The following is a 19515-nucleotide window of genomic DNA, read 5'->3' as shown; positions in this document are numbered from 1 at the left end:
ATTCGCACTAAGACGCCTTGGCTATTGCGTGCTTTACAAAAGTTATACTTTACTTATTTACTTTACTTCCCTTACTTATTTACTTACATAACTTACTTACCTTACATACCTACCTTACTTATTTTACTTGACTTATTTATTGTTCTTGCTTACCTTACACTTCTGTAGGTTTTTTGTAGGTTTGCATGGCCCTTCCTCTGCTCCTCCTTATTTTCCCCTTAAACCATCCATGTTGAAGTAGATTGCCCATATTTTTTAATCTGTCCAAATAACAGTTACACCTGTATAGTACATTTCCAAGTGTAATTATTTTGGCACTCGCTGGGCAAAAGAGTATGTTAGGTTTAGGTCGGCTTTATTCCTTGTGAAGTGCCAGATAGCTGCACAGGAGCAGTCGCTGTTAAACGTGATGGCGGTAGTTTGGGGTTTTGCTTGAGAGTTTAGCGCAGGGGGAACATCCTCTGCAGCCCCTTGATAATTGAAGAGTAAGGATGGGACTGAGGGTGCAACACAGACTTGGGTGATGTGGTCCCCGTTTTCTAAGCGTTTGAAAACGTTCAGTGCAGCAGCTTGTAAGTGGGCTTTCTTATTAACTCCTTCAGCAAGGCTTAAACAAAGGCCGACTAAAAGCGCTATTAGCCCTCTTTTTGTTTGAGTTTAATACTGGATGGAAGTTAATGGAGTTGAACACCTAGGCACCGAAGCAATGGAAGAAAACAACGGGACACACCATGTTATCTCTTCGCAAGTACCTAAGAGAAGCTAGGATTTAGAAGCAAGTTTTTAACTTTTTTGAGCTCCAAATGTAAGAGATCTGCTAGCGCTGTAAAAATGCAAGATTTAACCGCCTGTATGACTAATTACGCAAATATTGATATAAATGGCATTTTTTTTAATTTTTATTCTTTTATAGCACTATTTGTCCCAGTGTATGCTGACAAAGCAGTTTACATCAAGCACACATGCACAATAAATTCAGAGTCGGTTTATCGCTGGTGGTGCCCTGTGCGGCAGTCCTTTTTGGCATCCCCCCCCATGACCATCTCCTCGGATTCACTCACTAGCACCCACAAATGTGACCCTCATCTCTCCGTAGCCCCCTTTTACATGCATTCATTTGTTTTAATGTGCTGGTAAAGGCTGGCGTTACTATCACTCTAAGCTATCCACATAAAATATATTTCTGTTCTTTGCAGCAGGCATATTAACCCTCTATGCTACTTTATGGCAAGTCACTCACAACCACCGCACACAACCCCCCCGAAGCAAATGGAGCAAAATATCAACGGATCAGCTGATTTCCACCCTCGCCCGGGCCCCACCCCCTGGGACCCAGGACCTCAACACAGCCACCACCAACCTGCATCGCTGGATAGAACACTGCGGCAACACCCTCGTACCGCTCAAAGAACCCCCAAACACCCTCCACAGAATCAAGGACAGCTGGTTCACCCCAGCCATACAGGAATCCAAACGGCTATGTCGCAGAATGGAAAAAACCTGGCACCTTGAACCTACCAACTCCAACCATATTGCTTTCAAAGATGCCATACGCAAACACCACCAACTGGTCCGCATCACTAAAAGGTCCCACTTCAAAAACCGCATTGACACCAACGCTCACAACAGTAAAGAGCTCTTCGGCATCATCAAAGAGCTCTCCACTCCCAGAACCTGCTCCAACGAACCCCCGCCATCACAGGAGTTCTGCAACTCACTTGCAACCCACTTCCGTTGAAAGATAGAAGAAATCCACAACAGCTTCAACCCCCAGACCCACCAGCTGACTACAAACACCCACGGACCCCACGCCCAAAGCAACACCCACCTCCTCCACACCTGGACCCCCGTCAACATAGAAGACACCGCCAACACCATGGCCTCCATCCACTCCGTATCACCATCGGACCCCTGCCCACACAACATCTTCAATAAAGCAAACATCATCATTGCTCCCCACCTCTGCAACACCATCAACAGCTCCTTCGAGTCAGCCACCTTCCCAGAAAGATATGAGCACGCAGAAGTCAACGTCCTGCTGAAGAAACCAAAGGCAGACCCAGACGACCCCAAGAACTACCGGCCGATCTCCCTCTTCCCCTTCCCAGCCAAGGTCATCGAAAAAAAAACGTGAACAGCCAACTATCCCGGTTCTTGGAAGACAGCAAGGTGCTCAACACCTCCCAATCCGGATTCCGCAAAACCCACAGCACAGAGACCACACTTATTGCTGCCACAGACGACATCAGGACCATGCTCGACGAAGGAGAAACAGCAGCACTCATCCTCCTGGACCTCTCCGCAGCCTTCGACACGGTATGCCATCATACTCTCCGCACACGCCTCCACAACACTGGAATCCACGACAAGGCACTCGACCGGATCTCGTCATTTCTCGCAGGCAGAACCCAGAGAGTCCGGCTCCCACCGTTCCTGTCAGAAGCCTCCAGAATCATCTGTGGCGTCCCCCAAGGATCATCGCTCAGCCCCACGCTCTTCAATGTTTACATGGCCCCCCTCGCCAACATCGCACAAATCCACCACATCAGCATGGTTTTCTACGCAGACGACACTCAGCTCATCCTCTCCCTCACAAAAGACCCTACAACTGCAAAGAACAACCTCCACAACGGAGTTCACACCATCGCCAGCTGGATGGAATCAAGCCGCCTCAAGTTAAACACAGACAAAACAGAAATCCTCGCCTTTGGCACCAACCCCTCAGCATGGAACGACTCTTGGTGGCCCACCTCCCTAGGATCCGCACCCTCACACACGCACGCAACCTGGGATTCATCTTGGACCCCACACTCAGCATGACTCAGCAGGTCAACGCCATCTCCTCTGCCTGCTTCAACACTCTCCGCATGCTCTGCAAGATCTTCATGTGGATCCCCGTCGAAACCAGGAAAACCGTCACCCACGCCCTGGTTAGCAGCCGGTTGGACTATGGAAATGCCCCATATGCAGGAACAACAACCAAACTCCAAACAAAGCTGCAAAGAATCCAGAACGCATCTGCCCGCCTCATTCTTGACGTCCCACGCCGCAACCACATCTCCCCCCACCTCAGAGATCTACACTGGCTAACAAAATCGAAAAGGATCACCTTCATGCTCCTCATCCACGCACACAAGGCCCTCCACGACACAGGTCCAGCCTACCTAAATGACAGACTCACCTTCCACACTCCCACCCGCAATCTTCGTTCCGCCAGCCTCGTCCTCGCCTCCGTCCCCCGCATCCTCCACACCACCGCCGGAGGAACATCCTTCTCTTACCTAGCCGCCAAGACCTGGAACTCCCTACCACTCCATCTTCGCCAGACTGAAGACCTCTTGACGTTCAGAAAACGCCTCAAGACATTGTTTAAATGACCAGTAGCTCCCCCACCCCAGCGCCTTGAGACCCTAACACAAGGAACTTTTCAGAAGGTGGTTTTAAATGACAAGTTTCATAAGTCATTGCTAAACACAGTGCCCCTTGAGGTCAGCGCCCCCAATCCAGGTCAGCATGTGGTGCGGCCGCACCGCCCTAAAGCCGGCCCTGCATAAATTATACAGCTGTATAATTCATTGTACAGGCTAAAGCAGTGAGGGTTATTGCTTATGAGGTTTAGGAATCACATATCACCAATACTTGTAGACATTTTATGTTAAGAGTGACAGTCAGGAGAAACACTGTGATTGTGGTTGTTTATACTAATAAGTCTTTAGTACTTCCCAAAGAAACTCTTCTTTGCAATGTTAGAATAACATATTGTGGGTAAAAACCCAATAAGGATTTAAACTCAAGTCAATCCTGGTAAATAGAACACGGTGCTAGATTAGAAGGCTTGCAACGTTTGAACAGGAAGTACCAAAATTACCTCAGTGCTCAAAGCAGTAGCCCACTTACCTATCTAAATGTAACAAAAATAAAAAAAAATCTGTGATCTGCATGTTACATAATGTGCTTGGAAGCAGCCACATTAACCTTCTATGCTACTCTATGAGTCAAAACATTGACTGGATAAAACAAAGAATTCTCCCAAGATTGCAAGATATCTTACTACTATTATAATGCTCTCAGAACTGCTGGGCACACAGTGATTGCTATAGCATGCGTCTTAACCCTGCAAGATGTTTTAAAATGCAGCCTCTCTGTGACCAATTAAGTAATGCAGAACAGCTATACTTTCACATATGTCCTTGTTTCCAGTCTCTTTGTAGCAGAAGTTTTTTAGTAGATGTATACGTTGACTGTCAGGCTCTGCTTTTCAAACTCCGCCCCTCGTGACTATCTCCTTTCCTTTGCCTGACCATAACTGCTAAGTTATGGGTTCCCGGAGTAAATGTTTTCCAATTTCAGCACCAGTTGAGCCCTTTCAAATGTTCAGTAAGTACCGTCTTGCCATATCAGACCAGACTGCTGAGCTTCATGGAAGGATAGCATATAAATTACATTTCTTCTCTCTTCTGCAGAGTGCAGAAGAATTAGATGGAAGCAAGCCTGTGGTCTGCAGGGGTTGGTTGAGCCACTGAAGTTTCGAACCAGAGGCCTGGCTCTGCTCAAGGTCCTCTTGGAATCTCAAGCTCAAAACGAGCCAGGTATTCATATGGCTTTTGTCTGATTCATGCTCTCCCTCACAAGTCAAGAATTAAAAGAAAGCATAAATCATTATTGTTAAAAAGGAGAGCTATCCATTTAATGGCTGAATTATGTCATGTGAAACAGATCTTGGGATCAGTCATGGCTTCTGGCTTGACCAAATATTGTGATTTTAGGCAAATATTTTATTTCACTGAACCCCTTTTTTTCATTATCGCATCAAAAGACTTCATCAAGTATGTGAGTTGAGGGTGTACACTGTACAAAAATCTCTTGTATTTCATTTGATGGACTATAATGTTCCTTCATTTGCAGTAAGAATCGAGCCCATGTTTAGGTCTAGATGGTAAGTGACTTGCCTCTTATTACACTAATAGCATTTGTTTATCAGTGGTATGATGTAGTGCCTTTTCACAATAAACCAGATTAACTGTTTCCAGACATGTACGTTAGTAGCGACTATAGCCTGGAAAATGTATTGGGAGGTCAGGCGACAGTCCCCTCCTGAATGACGGTGATGATATTGCCAGTGATGAGCTAAACGGGGCAAAGGTCACATGATGTCATTTTTGGAGACATCGACATGATGCTAAATCATCAAGAATGTAAACAAAAAAAGAATCCTCTTTTTGATGAGAGAATGTGGGTGAGTATGTCTGTGTCCTTGCAGGTTTGGTAGCAGCATTGTTTGGTGTTTAGTGGTGACCCTAGCAGACTTCCACGCTGCTTTTGAGTAGTAGACAAGGCAATTGAACTTCTTGGCACAGTTAAGCTTATGAATGTATACTTTTCAACTGTAAACTACTGAACAGAGGGAAGTGTTGAGCCGTGTCTCACGTACTTAAGTGAACATTTTGTGGGGTTACGCATTGGCCGGTTAGCTCAGTTGGTTAGAGCGTGGTGCTAATAACGCCAAGGTCGCGGGTTCGATCCCCGTACGGGCCAAGGGTTACATTTTAGGAAAAGCTCTAACGCCATTTTACCACTAATGTATGGCCTCCTAATTCGTGTTGTTTTACTACCGTAAACATATATCCATGCAGAACGGCACACATTTCAAAACAGGAGGATGGAAATACAGAAAGAGAAGAACATGCAAGTCGTGCTTAAACCGGGACGTGAGGGGGTGAAAGTAGAGAGTGCCTTTGAAAGACATATGTTGGGTGCAGGGCTTTGAATACTGGGATGGGGAGAGAAGGAACATCCGCAGAGAGCAAAATAGAGAAACACCTGCGGCAACCAGCCCGAAACCTCGCAGTGTTGTGATATGCAAATCATTCTTGCACTGCATTCAATACAACGGCAGTAACTGGGAGCACCAAATAATCTGATGGCTTCAAGACGGAGAGCAAGGTGTATTGTATTGTTGTAATTGCATTTACATAGCGTTTAGCACCCTGACGAAGCGCTTTATTGTGGTCAAGTAAAGGTTAGGAGTGAGGAGACCCGTGGAGGGGGGTTGTTTCACAGAATTTCAGTTTGACGTGCAGGTGCTACTAGCGGAAGAAGCTAAATTATGAGGTTGTAAAAGTTAAGGCAATTTGTGATAAACGTAGGTGACAGGAATCAGGGGCTTGAGGCGAGAATGGTGTGTGATGCGGATGTGGCCAGAGTGAAGCCGATACCCAGATTCTGGTCCGATGATGAAACACCCAGAAGTGAGCGTTTACTGAGCAATAGATGATCCGACACTGCATACCTCAAGGTGAAGGTCTCATCTCAAAGGTCCCTGCACGCTTACAACCTCCAGTCCAGAGACACTGCACCTTCTCACCTCTAGAGACACCACTCGCCTCCCAGCACCCTGCCTCTCCCCCACTTAAAGAAAGGCTGCAAGTTCTCACCCACAGGGACAGGGCATCACTCCTACCGTATGGCATCCTGCACACCAGCCATCCACAGAGACTAAGCATGACTCCCCCACGGCTAGGGATTATGCACCAGTTCTGCCTCCAGGGACCCTACAGTTCCTATCCCAGGGACCCCGCACGCCCGTGCTTACCTCCTCAACCCCTATCTTCAGAGACACTACACTTCCCCACCTCATGGACCCTGTACCTCTCTTATATATAGACACCCAACACCTCTGTCACCAACAGGGACCCTGCACATTCATCAGCTTCAGAGGAAGTCCATCTCTCAGGGACCCTGCACCTTCCACACCCCAGGGATTCTCAAGTTCCCTTCCTACAGGAACCACGTACCTCTAGAGGTCTTGCATCCCGACCTTTATGCATCCTGCATACCGAGGAACCTTGCACAGGTCTCATTCCTGAGAACATTCACCCTCAGAGACCCTAAACCTCTCTCCAGGTACCCTGCTCCTCCTCTCCACCACCACCACCGTGGACCTTGGACCTCCTGCACTCCCACACCTCCAAAGACAAAAGACCCTGGGCTTTTGCCCCACCAGGGACACTATGACACCCTAAAGCTAATTCGCACTAAGACGCCTTGGCTATTGCGTGCTTTACAAAAGTTATACTTTACTTATTTACTTTACTTCCCTTACTTATTTACTTACATAACTTACTTACCTTACATACCTACCTTACTTATTTTACTTGACTTATTTATTGTTCTTGCTTACCTTACACTTCTGTAGGTTTTTTGTAGGTTTGCATGGCCCTTCCTCTGCTCCTCCTTATTTTCCCCTTAAACCATCCATGTTGAAGTAGATTGCCCATATTTTTTAATCTGTCCAAATAACAGTTACACCTGTATAGTACATTTCCAAGTGTAATTATTTTGGCACTCGCTGGGCAAAAGAGTATGTTAGGTTTAGGTCGGCTTTATTCCTTGTGAAGTGCCAGATAGCTGCACAGGAGCAGTCGCTGTTAAACGTGATGGCGGTAGTTTGGGGTTTTGCTTGAGAGTTTAGCGCAGGGGGAACATCCTCTGCAGCCCCTTGATAATTGAAGAGTAAGGATGGGACTGAGGGTGCAACACAGACTTGGGTGATGTGGTCCCCGTTTTCTAAGCGTTTGAAAACGTTCAGTGCAGCAGCTTGTAAGTGGGCTTTCTTATTAACTCCTTCAGCAAGGCTTAAACAAAGGCCGACTAAAAGCGCTATTAGCCCTCTTTTTGTTTGAGTTTAATACTGGATGGAAGTTAATGGAGTTGAACACCTAGGCACCGAAGCAATGGAAGAAAACAACGGGACACACCATGTTATCTCTTCGCAAGTACCTAAGAGAAGCTAGGATTTAGAAGCAAGTTTTTAACTTTTTTGAGCTCCAAATGTAAGAGATCTGCTAGCGCTGTAAAAATGCAAGATTTAACCGCCTGTATGACTAATTACGCAAATATTGATATAAATGGCATTTTTTTTAATTTTTATTCTTTTATAGCACTATTTGTCCCAGTGTATGCTGACAAAGCAGTTTACATCAAGCACACATGCACAATAAATTCAGAGTCGGTTTATCGCTGGTGGTGCCCTGTGCGGCAGTCCTTTTTGGCATCCCCCCCCATGACCATCTCCTCGGATTCACTCACTAGCACCCACAAATGTGACCCTCATCTCTCCGTAGCCCCCTTTTACATGCATTCATTTGTTTTAATGTGCTGGTAAAGGCTGGCGTTACTATCACTCTAAGCTATCCACATAAAATATATTTCTGTTCTTTGCAGCAGGCATATTAACCCTCTATGCTACTTTATGGCAAGTCACTCACAACCACCGCACACAACCCCCCCGAAGCAAATGGAGCAAAATATCAACGGATCAGCTGATTTCCACCCTCGCCCGGGCCCCACCCCCTGGGACCCAGGACCTCAACACAGCCACCACCAACCTGCATCGCTGGATAGAACACTGCGGCAACACCCTCGTACCGCTCAAAGAACCCCCAAACACCCTCCACAGAATCAAGGACAGCTGGTTCACCCCAGCCATACAGGAATCCAAACGGCTATGTCGCAGAATGGAAAAAACCTGGCACCTTGAACCTACCAACTCCAACCATATTGCTTTCAAAGATGCCATACGCAAACACCACCAACTGGTCCGCATCACTAAAAGGTCCCACTTCAAAAACCGCATTGACACCAACGCTCACAACAGTAAAGAGCTCTTCGGCATCATCAAAGAGCTCTCCACTCCCAGAACCTGCTCCAACGAACCCCCGCCATCACAGGAGTTCTGCAACTCACTTGCAACCCACTTCCGTTGAAAGATAGAAGAAATCCACAACAGCTTCAACCCCCAGACCCACCAGCTGACTACAAACACCCACGGACCCCACGCCCAAAGCAACACCCACCTCCTCCACACCTGGACCCCCGTCAACATAGAAGACACCGCCAACACCATGGCCTCCATCCACTCCGTATCACCATCGGACCCCTGCCCACACAACATCTTCAATAAAGCAAACATCATCATTGCTCCCCACCTCTGCAACACCATCAACAGCTCCTTCGAGTCAGCCACCTTCCCAGAAAGATATGAGCACGCAGAAGTCAACGTCCTGCTGAAGAAACCAAAGGCAGACCCAGACGACCCCAAGAACTACCGGCCAATCTCCCTCTTCCCCTTCCCAGCCAAGGTCATCGAAAAAAAAACGTGAACAGCCAACTATCCCGGTTCTTGGAAGACAGCAAGGTGCTCAACACCTCCCAATCCGGATTCCGCAAAACCCACAGCACAGAGACCACACTTATTGCTGCCACAGACGACATCAGGACCATGCTCGACGAAGGAGAAACAGCAGCACTCATCCTCCTGGACCTCTCCGCAGCCTTCGACACGGTATGCCATCATACTCTCCGCACACGCCTCCACAACACTGGAATCCACGACAAGGCACTCGACCGGATCTCGTCATTTCTCGCAGGCAGAACCCAGAGAGTCCGGCTCCCACCGTTCCTGTCAGAAGCCTCCAGAATCATCTGTGGCGTCCCCCAAGGATCATCGCTCAGCCCCACGCTCTTCAATGTTTACATGGCCCCCCTCGCCAACATCGCACAAATCCACCACATCAGCATGGTTTTCTACGCAGACGACACTCAGCTCATCCTCTCCCTCACAAAAGACCCTACAACTGCAAAGAACAACCTCCACAACGGAGTTCACACCATCGCCAGCTGGATGGAATCAAGCCGCCTCAAGTTAAACACAGACAAAACAGAAATCCTCACCTTTGGCACCAACCCCTCAGCATGGAACGACTCTTGGTGGCCCACCTCCCTAGGATCCGCACCCTCACACACGCACGCAACCTGGGATTCATCTTGGACCCCACACTCAGCATGACTCAGCAGGTCAACGCCATCTCCTCTGCCTGCTACAACACTCTCCGCATGCTCTGCAAGATCTTCATGTGGATCCCCGTCGAAACCAGGAAAACCGTCACCCACGCCCTGGTTAGCAGCCGGTTGGACTATGGAAATGCCCCATATGCAGGAACAACAACCAAACTCCAAACAAAGCTGCAAAGAATCCAGAACGCATCTGCCCGCCTCATTCTTGACGTCCCACGCCGCAACCACATCTCCCCCCACCTCAGAGATCTACACTGGCTAACAAAATCGAAAAGGATCACCTTCATGCTCCTCATCCACGCACACAAGGCCCTCCACGACACAGGTCCAGCCTACCTAAATGACAGACTCACCTTCCACACTCCCACCCGCAATCTTCGTTCCGCCAGCCTCGTCCTCGCCTCCGTCCCCCGCATCCTCCACACCACCGCCGGAGGAACATCCTTCTCTTACCTAGCCGCCAAGACCTGGAACTCCCTACCACTCCATCTTCGCCAGACTGAAGACCTCTTGACGTTCAGAAAACGCCTCAAGACATTGTTTAAATGACCAGTAGCTCCCCCACCCCAGCGCCTTGAGACCCTAACACAAGGAACTTTTCAGAAGGTGGTTTTAAATGACAAGTTTCATAAGTCATTGCTAAACACAGTGCCCCTTGAGGTCAGCGCCCCCAATCCAGGTCAGCATGTGGTGCGGCCGCACCGCCCTAAAGCCGGCCCTGCATAAATTATACAGCTGTATAATTCATTGTACAGGCTAAAGCAGTGAGGGTTATTGCTTATGAGGTTTAGGAATCACATATCACCAATACTTGTAGACATTTTATGTTAAGAGTGACAGTCAGGAGAAACACTGTGATTGTGGTTGTTTATACTAATAAGTCTTTAGTACTTCCCAAAGAAACTCTTCTTTGCAATGTTAGAATAACATATTGTGGGTAAAAACCCAATAAGGATTTAAACTCAAGTCAATCCTGGTAAATAGAACACGGTGCTAGATTAGAAGGCTTGCAACGTTTGAACAGGAAGTACCAAAATTACCTCAGTGCTCAAAGCAGTAGCCGACTTACCTATCTAAATGTAACAAAAATAAAAAAAAATCTGTGATCTGCATGTTACATAATGTGCTTGGAAGCAGCCACATTAACCTTCTATGCTACTCTATGAGTCAAAACATTGACTGGATAAAACAAAGAATTCTCCCAAGATTGCAAGATATCTTACTACTATTATAATGCTCTCAGAACTGCTGGGCACACAGTGATTGCTATAGCATGCGTCTTAACCCTGCAAGATGTTTTAAAATGCAGCCTCTCTGTGACCAATTAAGTAATGCAGAACAGCTATACTTTCACATATGTCCTTGTTTCCAGTCTCTTTGTAGCAGAAGTTTTTTAGTAGATGTATACGTTGACTGTCAGGCTCTGCTTTTCAAACTCCGCCCCTCGTGACTATCTCCTTTCCTTTGCCTGACCATAACTGCTAAGTTATGGGTTCCCGGAGTAAATGTTTTCCAATTTCAGCACCAGTTGAGCCCTTTCAAATGTTCAGTAAGTACCGTCTTGCCATATCAGACCAGACTGCTGAGCTTCATGGAAGGATAGCATATAAATTACATTTCTTCTCTCTTCTGCAGAGTGCAGAAGAATTAGATGGAAGCAAGCCTGTGGTCTGCAGGGGTTGGGTGAGCCACTGAAGTTTCGAACCAGAGGCCTGGCTCTGCTCAAGGTCCTCTTGGAATCTCAAGCTCAAAACGAGCCAGGTATTCATATGGCTTTTGTCTGATTCATGCTCTCCCTCACAAGTCAAGAATTAAAAGAAAGCATAAATCATTATTGTTAAAAAGGAGAGCTATCCATTTAATGGCTGAATTATGTCATGTGAAACAGATCTTGGGATCAGTCATGGCTTCTGGCTTGACCAAATATTGTGATTTTAGGCAAATATTTTATTTCACTGAACCCCTTTTTTTCATTATCGCATCAAAAGACTTCATCAAGTATGTGAGTTGAGGGTGTACACTGTACAAAAATCTCTTGTATTTCATTTGATGGACTATAATGTTCCTTCATTTGCAGTAAGAATCGAGCCCATGTTTAGGTCTAGATGGTAAGTGACTTGCCTCTTATTACACTAATAGCATTTGTTTATCAGTGGTATGATGTAGTGCCTTTTCACAATAAACCAGATTAACTGTTTCCAGACATGTACGTTAGTAGCGACTATAGCCTGGAAAATGTATTGGGAGGTCAGGCGACAGTCCCCTCCTGAATGACGGTGATGATATTGCCAGTGATGAGCTAAACGGGGCAAAGGTCACATGATGTCATTTTTGGAGACATCGACATGATGCTAAATCATCAAGAATGTAAACAAAAAAAGAATCCTCTTTTTGATGAGAGAATGTGGGTGAGTATGTCTGTGTCCTTGCAGGTTTGGTAGCAGCATTGTTTGGTGTTTAGTGGTGACCCTAGCAGACTTCCACGCTGCTTTTGAGTAGTAGACAAGGCAATTGAACTTCTTGGCACAGTTAAGCTTATGAATGTATACTTTTCAACTGTAAACTACTGAACAGAGGGAAGTGTTGAGCCGTGTCTCACGTACTTAAGTGAACATTTTGTGGGGTTACGCATTGGCCGGTTAGCTCAGTTGGTTAGAGCGTGGTGCTAATAACGCCAAGGTCGCGGGTTCGATCCCCGTACGGGCCAAGGGTTACATTTTAGGAAAAGCTCTAACGCCATTTTACCACTAATGTATGGCCTCCTAATTCGTGTTGTTTTACTACCGTAAACATATATCCATGCAGAACGGCACACATTTCAAAACAGGAGGATGGAAATACAGAAAGAGAAGAACATGCAAGTCGTGCTTAAACCGGGACGTGAGGGGGTGAAAGTAGAGAGTGCCTTTGAAAGACATATGTTGGGTGCAGGGCTTTGAATACTGGGATGGGGAGAGAAGGAACATCCGCAGAGAGCAAAATAGAGAAACACCTGCGGCAACCAGCCCGAAACCTCGCAGTGTTGTGATATGCAAATCATTCTTGCACTGCATTCAATACAACGGCAGTAACTGGGAGCACCAAATAATCTGATGGCTTCAAGACGGAGAGCAAGGTGTATTGTATTGTTGTAATTGCATTTACATAGCGTTTAGCACCCTGACGAAGCGCTTTATTGTGGTCAAGTAAAGGTTAGGAGTGAGGAGACCCGTGGAGGGGGGTTGTTTCACAGAATTTCAGTTTGACGTGCAGGTGCTACTAGCGGAAGAAGCTAAATTATGAGGTTGTAAAAGTCAAGGCAATTTGTGATAAACGTAGGTGACAGGAATCAGGGGCTTGAGGCGAGAATGGTGTGTGATGCGGATGTGGCCAGAGTGAAGCCGATACCCAGATTCTGGTCCGATGATGAAACACCCAGAAGTGAGCGTTTACTGAGCAATAGATGATCCGACACTGCATACCTCAAGGTGAAGGTCTCATCTCAAAGGTCCCTGCACGCTTACAACCTCCAGTCCAGAGACACTGCACCTTCTCACCTCTAGAGACACCACTCGCCTCCCAGCACCCTGCCTCTCCCCCACTTAAAGAAAGGCTGCAAGTTCTCACCCACAGGGACAGGGCATCACTCCTACCGTATGGCATCCTGCACACCAGCCATCCACAGAGACTAAGCATGACTCCCCCACGGCTAGGGATTATGCACCAGTTCTGCCTCCAGGGACCCTACAGTTCCTATCCCAGGGACCCCGCACGCCCGTGCTTACCTCCTCAACCCCTATCTTCAGAGACACTACACTTCCCCACCTCATGGACCCTGTACCTCTCTTATATATAGACACCCAACACCTCTGTCACCAACAGGGACCCTGCACATTCATCAGCTTCAGAGGAAGTCCATCTCTCAGGGACCCTGCACCTTCCACACCCCAGGGATTCTCAAGTTCCCTTCCTACAGGAACCACGTACCTCTAGAGGTCTTGCATCCCGACCTTTATGCATCCTGCATACCGAGGAACCTTGCACAGGTCTCATTCCTGAGAACATTCACCCTCAGAGACCCTAAACCTCTCTCCAGGTACCCTGCTCCTCCTCTCCACCACCACCACCGTGGACCTTGGACCTCCTGCACTCCCACACCTCCAAAGACAAAAGACCCTGGGCTTTTGCCCCACCAGGGACACTATGACACCCTAAAGCTAATTCGCACTAAGACGCCTTGGCTATTGCGTGCTTTACAAAAGTTATACTTTACTTATTTACTTTACTTCCCTTACTTATTTACTTACATAACTTACTTACCTTACATACCTACCTTACTTATTTTACTTGACTTATTTATTGTTCTTGCTTACCTTACACTTCTGTAGGTTTTTTGTAGGTTTGCATGGCCCTTCCTCTGCTCCTCCTTATTTTCCCCTTAAACCATCCATGTTGAAGTAGATTGCCCATATTTTTTAATCTGTCCAAATAACAGTTACACCTGTATAGTACATTTCCAAGTGTAATTATTTTGGCACTCGCTGGGCAAAAGAGTATGTTAGGTTTAGGTCGGCTTTATTCCTTGTGAAGTGCCAGATAGCTGCACAGGAGCAGTCGCTGTTAAACGTGATGGCGGTAGTTTGGGGTTTTGCTTGAGAGTTTAGCGCAGGGGGAACATCCTCTGCAGCCCCTTGATAATTGAAGAGTAAGGATGGGACTGAGGGTGCAACACAGACTTGGGTGATGTGGTCCCCGTTTTCTAAGCGTTTGAAAACGTTCAGTGCAGCAGCTTGTAAGTGGGCTTTCTTATTAACTCCTTCAGCAAGGCTTAAACAAAGGCCGACTAAAAGCGCTATTAGCCCTCTTTTTGTTTGAGTTTAATACTGGATGGAAGTTAATGGAGTTGAACACCTAGGCACCGAAGCAATGGAAGAAAACAACGGGACACACCATGTTATCTCTTCGCAAGTACCTAAGAGAAGCTAGGATTTAGAAGCAAGTTTTTAACTTTTTTGAGCTCCAAATGTAAGAGATCTGCTAGCGCTGTAAAAATGCAAGATTTAACCGCCTGTATGACTAATTACGCAAATATTGATATAAATGGCATTTTTTTTAATTTTTATTCTTTTATAGCACTATTTGTCCCAGTGTATGCTGACAAAGCAGTTTACATCAAGCACACATGCACAATAAATTCAGAGTCGGTTTATCGCTGGTGGTGCCCTGTGCGGCAGTCCTTTTTGGCATCCCCCCCCATGACCATCTCCTCGGATTCACTCACTAGCACCCACAAATGTGACCCTCATCTCTCCGTAGCCCCCTTTTACATGCATTCATTTGTTTTAATGTGCTGGTAAAGGCTGGCGTTACTATCACTCTAAGCTATCCACATAAAATATATTTCTGTTCTTTGCAGCAGGCATATTAACCCTCTATGCTACTTTATGGCAAGTCACTCACAACCACCGCACACAACCCCCCCGAAGCAAATGGAGCAAAATATCAACGGATCAGCTGATTTCCACCCTCGCCCGGGCCCCACCCCCTGGGACCCAGGACCTCAACACAGCCACCACCAACCTGCATCGCTGGATAGAACACTGCGGCAACACCCTCGTACCGCTCAAAGAACCCCCAAACACCCTCCACAGAATCAAGGACAGCTGGTTCACCCCAGCCATACAGGAATCCAAACGGCTATGTCGCAGAATGGAAAAAACCTGGCACCTTGAACCTACCAACTCCAACCATATTGCTTTCAAAGATGCCATACGCAAACACCACCAACTGGTCCGCATCACTAAAAGGTCCCACTTCAAAAACCGCATTGACACCAACGCTCACAACAGTAAAGAGCTCTTCGGCATCATCAAAGAGCTCTCCACTCCCAGAACCTGCTCCAACGAACCCCCGCCATCACAGGAGTTCTGCAACTCACTTGCAACCCACTTCCGTTGAAAGATAGAAGAAATCCACAACAGCTTCAACCCCCAGACCCACCAGCTGACTACAAACACCCACGGACCCCACGCCCAAAGCAACACCCACCTCCTCCACACCTGGACCCCCGTCAACATAGAAGACACCGCCAACACCATGGCCTCCATCCACTCCGTATCACCATCGGACCCCTGCCCACACAACATCTTCAATAAAGCAAACATCATCATTGCTCCCCACCTCTGCAACACCATCAACAGCTCCTTCGAGTCAGCCACCTTCCCAGAAAGATATGAGCACGCAGAAGTCAACGTCCTGCTGAAGAAACCAAAGGCAGACCCAGACGACCCCAAGAACTACCGGCCGATCTCCCTCTTCCCCTTCCCAGCCAAGGTCATCGAAAAAAAAACGTGAACAGCCAACTATCCCGGTTCTTGGAAGACAGCAAGGTGCTCAACACCTCCCAATCCGGATTCCGCAAAACCCACAGCACAGAGACCACACTTATTGCTGCCACAGACGACATCAGGACCATGCTCGACGAAGGAGAAACAGCAGCACTCATCCTCCTGGACCTCTCCGCAGCCTTCGACACGGTATGCCATCATACTCTCCGCACACGCCTCCACAACACTGGAATCCACGACAAGGCACTCGACCGGATCTCGTCATTTCTCGCAGGCAGAACCCAGAGAGTCCGGCTCCCACCGTTCCTGTCAGAAGCCTCCAGAATCATCTGTGGCGTCCCCCAAGGATCATCGCTCAGCCCCACGCTCTTCAATGTTTACATGGCCCCCCTCGCCAACATCGCACAAATCCACCACATCAGCATGGTTTTCTACGCAGACGACACTCAGCTCATCCTCTCCCTCACAAAAGACCCTACAACTGCAAAGAACAACCTCCACAACGGAGTTCACACCATCGCCAGCTGGATGGAATCAAGCCGCCTCAAGTTAAACACAGACAAAACAGAAATCCTCGCCTTTGGCACCAACCCCTCAGCATGGAACGACTCTTGGTGGCCCACCTCCCTAGGATCCGCACCCTCACACACGCACGCAACCTGGGATTCATCTTGGACCCCACACTCAGCATGACTCAGCAGGTCAACGCCATCTCCTCTGCCTGCTTCAACACTCTCCGCATGCTCTGCAAGATCTTCATGTGGATCCCCGTCGAAACCAGGAAAACCGTCACCCACGCCCTGGTTAGCAGCCGGTTGGACTATGGAAATGCCCCATATGCAGGAACAACAACCAAACTCCAAACAAAGCTGCAAAGAATCCAGAACGCATCTGCCCGCCTCATTCTTGACGTCCCACGCCGCAACCACATCTCCCCCCACCTCAGAGATCTACACTGGCTAACAAAATCGAAAAGGATCACCTTCATGCTCCTCATCCACGCACACAAGGCCCTCCACGACACAGGTCCAGCCTACCTAAATGACAGACTCACCTTCCACACTCCCACCCGCAATCTTCGTTCCGCCAGCCTCGTCCTCGCCTCCGTCCCCCGCATCCTCCACACCACCGCCGGAGGAACATCCTTCTCTTACCTAGCCGCCAAGACCTGGAACTCCCTACCACTCCATCTTCGCCAGACTGAAGACCTCTTGACGTTCAGAAAACGCCTCAAGACATTGTTTAAATGACCAGTAGCTCCCCCACCCCAGCGCCTTGAGACCCTAACACAAGGAACTTTTCAGAAGGTGGTTTTAAATGACAAGTTTCATAAGTCATTGCTAAACACAGTGCCCCTTGAGGTCAGCGCCCCCAATCCAGGTCAGCATGTGGTGCGGCCGCACCGCCCTAAAGCCGGCCCTGCATAAATTATACAGCTGTATAATTCATTGTACAGGCTAAAGCAGTGAGGGTTATTGCTTATGAGGTTTAGGAATCACATATCACCAATACTTGTAGACATTTTATGTTAAGAGTGACAGTCAGGAGAAACACTGTGATTGTGGTTGTTTATACTAATAAGTCTTTAGTACTTCCCAAAGAAACTCTTCTTTGCAATGTTAGAATAACATATTGTGGGTAAAAACCCAATAAGGATTTAAACTCAAGTCAATCCTGGTAAATAGAACACGGTGCTAGATTAGAAGGCTTGCAACGTTTGAACAGGAAGTACCAAAATTACCTCAGTGCTCAAAGCAGTAGCCCACTTACCTATCTAAATGTAACAAAAATAAAAAAAAATCTGTGATCTGCATGTTACATAATGTGCTTGGAAGCAGCCACATTAACCTTCTATGCTACTCTATGAGTCAAAACATTGACTGGATAAAACAAAGAATTCTCCCAAGATTGCAAGATATCTTACTACTATTATAATGCTCTCAGAACTGCTGGGCACACAGTGATTGCTATAGCATGCGTCTTAACCCTGCAAGATGTTTTAAAATGCAGCCTCTCTGTGACCAATTAAGTAATGCAGAACAGCTATACTTTCACATATGTCCTTGTTTCCAGTCTCTTTGTAGCAGAAGTTTTTTAGTAGATGTATACGTTGACTGTCAGGCTCTGCTTTTCAAACTCCGCCCCTCGTGACTATCTCCTTTCCTTTGCCTGACCATAACTGCTAAGTTATGGGTTCCCGGAGTAAATGTTTTCCAATTTCAGCACCAGTTGAGCCCTTTCAAATGTTCAGTAAGTACCGTCTTGCCATATCAGACCAGACTGCTGAGCTTCATGGAAGGATAGCATATAAATTACATTTCTTCTCTCTTCTGCAGAGTGCAGAAGAATTAGATGGAAGCAAGCCTGTGGTCTGCAGGGGTTGGTTGAGCCACTGAAGTTTCGAACCAGAGGCCTGGCTCTGCTCAAGGTCCTCTTGGAATCTCAAGCTCAAAACGAGCCAGGTATTCATATGGCTTTTGTCTGATTCATGCTCTCCCTCACAAGTCAAGAATTAAAAGAAAGCATAAATCATTATTGTTAAAAAGGAGAGCTATCCATTTAATGGCTGAATTATGTCATGTGAAACAGATCTTGGGATCAGTCATGGCTTCTGGCTTGACCAAATATTGTGATTTTAGGCAAATATTTTATTTCACTGAACCCCTTTTTTTCATTATCGCATCAAAAGACTTCATCAAGTATGTGAGTTGAGGGTGTACACTGTACAAAAATCTCTTGTATTTCATTTGATGGACTATAATGTTCCTTCATTTGCAGTAAGAATCGAGCCCATGTTTAGGTCTAGATGGTAAGTGACTTGCCTCTTATTACACTAATAGCATTTGTTTATCAGTGGTATGATGTAGTGCCTTTTCACAATAAACCAGATTAACTGTTTCCAGACATGTACGTTAGTAGCGACTATAGCCTGGAAAATGTATTGGGAGGTCAGGCGACAGTCCCCTCCTGAATGACGGTGATGATATTGCCAGTGATGAGCTAAACGGGGCAAAGGTCACATGATGTCATTTTTGGAGACATCGACATGATGCTAAATCATCAAGAATGTAAACAAAAAAAGAATCCTCTTTTTGATGAGAGAATGTGGGTGAGTATGTCTGTGTCCTTGCAGGTTTGGTAGCAGCATTGTTTGGTGTTTAGTGGTGACCCTAGCAGACTTCCACGCTGCTTTTGAGTAGTAGACAAGGCAATTGAACTTCTTGGCACAGTTAAGCTTATGAATGTATACTTTTCAACTGTACACTACTGAACAGAGGGAAGTGTTGAGCCGTGTCTCACGTACTTAAGTGAACATTTTGTGGGGTTACGCATT

At 46.9% G+C, this 19515-nt stretch overlaps 2 non-coding genes across 2 annotated transcripts; both read left to right on the top strand.

Moving 5' to 3' along the window:
- Positions 1-5461: 5461 nt before the first annotated feature.
- TRNAI-AAU (transfer RNA isoleucine (anticodon AAU)) lies at positions 5462-5535 on the top strand. Its single transcript has one exon. It is a non-coding gene; the product is annotated as a tRNA-Ile (tRNA).
- A 6953-nt stretch (positions 5536-12488) lies between these two features.
- Positions 12489-12562, top strand: TRNAI-AAU (transfer RNA isoleucine (anticodon AAU)). Its single transcript has one exon. It is a non-coding gene; the product is annotated as a tRNA-Ile (tRNA).
- Positions 12563-19515: the final 6953 nt, after the last annotated feature.

Source organism: Pleurodeles waltl, chromosome 12 (assembly GCF_031143425.1).
Source record: "Pleurodeles waltl isolate 20211129_DDA chromosome 12, aPleWal1.hap1.20221129, whole genome shotgun sequence".
In the NCBI taxonomy this organism is placed as follows: Eukaryota; Metazoa; Chordata; class Amphibia; order Caudata; family Salamandridae; genus Pleurodeles; species Pleurodeles waltl.
The sequence above is the reverse complement of the archived record's forward strand: the minus strand, read 5'-3'. Positions and strand labels throughout refer to the sequence as shown.